The 3,244-nt window shown below is 39.5% G+C and overlaps 1 non-coding gene across 1 annotated transcript; it reads left to right on the top strand.

Annotated features, from left to right (window-relative positions):
- The first annotated feature begins 467 nt into the window (after positions 1-467).
- LOC118889359 lies at positions 468-574 on the top strand. Its single transcript, XR_005018496.1, has one exon. It is a non-coding gene; the product is annotated as a U6 spliceosomal RNA (small nuclear RNA).
- The last annotated feature ends 2,670 nt before the right edge of the window (positions 575-3,244 follow it).

The following is a 3,244-nucleotide window of genomic DNA, read 5'->3' as shown; positions in this document are numbered from 1 at the left end:
TATACCTGGAATAAATAACCACTATAGAAACAATTATCAGTTCAGATCAAAATGCTGTTAACATTCGGTAAAACAGCAGTTCTGTAGAAATGAGTAAAGAAGAATTTTGTGAGTGGTGAACCTTCATGGAGGCTCTGTTCATACAGATTTCAGTTCAGACTGGCCAAATGTGTTACCTAGAAGCCAAACATATGTGTCTTTTCTAGAAATGATTTCTTGCTTAAACCCTTTCATGATTGTCTGTGCACACTCTCTCAGGGGGTTAAAGTGTTGGGTGAGAGAAGATGTTTCAGCAACAGACATATGTGAATGTTTGAAAGTCAGAGCCCCCAAAATAGAGGGAAATTTCTCAGCAAGCACTTTGAGGAATGCATAGCTGTGCTTTAAAGCGCACAGGACTTAAACAGCTCCTGAGTGATTAGAAATTGTCCTCCCGTTACCCATCACCCTGTTTAGAAAGTTATTAGGCACTCACTTCGGCAGTGCATATGCTAAAATTGGAACGATACAGAGAAGATTAGCATGGTCCCTGCGCAAGGGTGACACACACATTCGTGAAGCGTTCCATATTTTTAAAATAAAGATTCTGAATGCAAAAAAATAAATAAAATAAATGCTTAGAGGCAAAAAAGAAAAAAAAGGAAAGTTATTAGGCTGATACCTTAATAAGAATTGTGTAAATAGTATTAGGAGAATGACAAATGGTTTCCTCCAGAAGATTAACTTCTCTGCAGCTAAACCACTTTACTAGTAATTATTCGAGAAATTATCTCTGGAGCAGAACAAAAGTGAAACTCGTTAAGTTACAAAATGTGTTTTATAGACTCTAGAGAAAAAGCACATTCACATATTTGGGGATTTCTTTTGTAATCCTTCAGTGACATGGGCCCTACTGCACAAACGCTCAAAATAATATTTGACCTGGGTGTAATATTCCTCCCGCTCCTTGCAGGTTCTGTAGAATATCCTTTGATGCCCATTTTGAATTAAATATGTATACATGTAAGGCGGGGTTCTTCAAACTTCTTCTTAAATATTTTAGTATTTTAAAATCTTAAATATCTTAAAAGAAAATATTTTAGACATTCAACTTGGTGAACCAAGATGCAAAGTTGAGGAAATTAACATAGGTATATATACAACCATTTAAAATGTAACCATTTGGAAATGTTCAGACCATTCTTAACTCACCAACCCTTAAAACACACAGATACAGGCAACTGGCTAGATTTGGCACACTGGTTGTAGTTTGCTAAGACCTATTTTTAAAGTATCAAAAATGGTCTAAAATATCTCATTAGTAGTGATTTTAATTGTAATAATAGCATCCATAATCACAGTCACTGAAAGCCACATGTTAAAGCTTATGGAATCATTTCACATGCGTTACCTTGTGTGATTCAGCCGACTCCCCACCTCCCAACTATCATCCTAAGTGCTATTCCATCGGGAGCTTTGGGGTGGGAACCGATTTGATTAAACTCAATGAGGACAGAATCATCTTTTGTCTGAGATGTTCATAAAAGGCACGTGATTTGTGGGATCAGCGGGCACGTGCCTGATGGCCAAGCAGCCCTGTGCACTGTCTTCTTGACGTTGCCCTTGACAAGACAGCATTTAGAGAAAAACAACAAGCAATATACAATACCACGTAATCCTCAGAAGGAGTTTCAAGGATAAAGGATGTGTGGCCAGGTTTCCAGTGTGAACTTTAGACTTTCCCTGATTTGCATCGATGATCCTCTACCGAGTAGTGGGTTTTAAAGATCGCTGAACAGGTGCAACTTATATCATAGACGCTTCTGTGCATCTTTTTGGAAGCCCCAAGCAAAGCACGCCCAAACTCTTCTTGCAGAAATCATCCTCATGTGTGAGGCGGTCAACATCGTCAATTGAAGTATTGAGTATCAAAGAAAAAAAAAAGTAGGTCAGGAAACAGTTGCCCTGCTGAACCTCAAAACTGATGTTATAGAGAAAAATAATGGACGAGATGTCCAATGTCATCTCATCAAAGTGCCAGGAGACAGGAGATAAGCAAAGGTTATGGCGGAAGACGCATCACTGGTTTCTGGATGTTGAAGGTGGAGCAAGTTGTAACCCCAAGGTCGGAAGATCCGGATCTCCAGCCTCTTCACCCACCAGCGATCTTCCTGTGGTTGTTAACCTGTTTTCCCCTCTACTCCGCACCCAGGAGTTTGAAATTGCACTGGAAGAGCTCTAAGATTCTGGCCAGGTATAACCATCGCTATGACGCCTATCTTTTCTCCAACTCTGGCTTTTAGAAATTAGCACACAAATGACTCGATTCCGATTACCTGGTCTGTACTTCTTGAAATACCAGCACTGTAACTATTCCATAGAAAATACCTTGAAAAGACATGATCATTATGGGATGTGCTGAAGGTGCTAACTATTGTTACAATGGCGACCATATTACAGTACAGAAATATATCAAAAGAACATGTTGTACACCGTAAGTGTACACAGTGTTACAGGGCGATATATTTCAGTAAGGAAAATGCTCATAGAAAATATCTTAGCAAGGGCCTGCTTTTTTGTGTGTGACCCATACCAACATGGACCAACATAAACCATGAGGATGCTGGAATGACCAATGGAAATCACTCCTTCAGGCGATATCATTTCTTCTTTTGCTCACCTACGCTGTCTTTGTACAATGAGAGTGCACTGATCAGTTTTAAAGGGAGTTAAATATTTTAAATTGTGGTAAAATACACATAACATAAAAGTTACCATTGTAACTATTTTGAAGTGTACGGTTCGGTGGCATTAGGTACATTCCCACTGTTGTACAACCATCCCCACCATCCATCTCCAGAGCTCTCATCTCGCTCGACTGAAACTCTGGCCCCATGAAACACTACCTCCCCATTCCCCCTCCCCCAGTTCCTGGCACCCACCGTTCTGCTTTCTGCCTCTATGATTTTGACTATTTTCAGCACCTCGTATAAATGGAATCATACCACTGTGTCCTTTTGTGACTGTCTTATTTCTCAAGGTTAGCCAAGGGAATTTTGTAAAGCTTGTTTCACAAGACATAGAATTATAGGATACAATAACCCCCATTTAGAAACCTTTAGAACAAGCTTGGGTAGAATTTATTTTTCTAAAATCCAGTGATGGGTTCATAGTTGTGCAAAGATGAACAACGTAATTAAGATGCACGCATTCCTCCTTCAAATGGTGTCTACTTCCTGTAAAAAAAAAAGGTGGGGACAGATTT

The sequence above is a fragment of the Balaenoptera musculus genome, chromosome X, assembly GCF_009873245.2.
Source record: "Balaenoptera musculus isolate JJ_BM4_2016_0621 chromosome X, mBalMus1.pri.v3, whole genome shotgun sequence".
In the NCBI taxonomy this organism is placed as follows: domain Eukaryota; kingdom Metazoa; phylum Chordata; class Mammalia; order Artiodactyla; family Balaenopteridae; genus Balaenoptera; species Balaenoptera musculus.
This window is presented reverse-complemented; position numbering and strand designations above follow the sequence as displayed.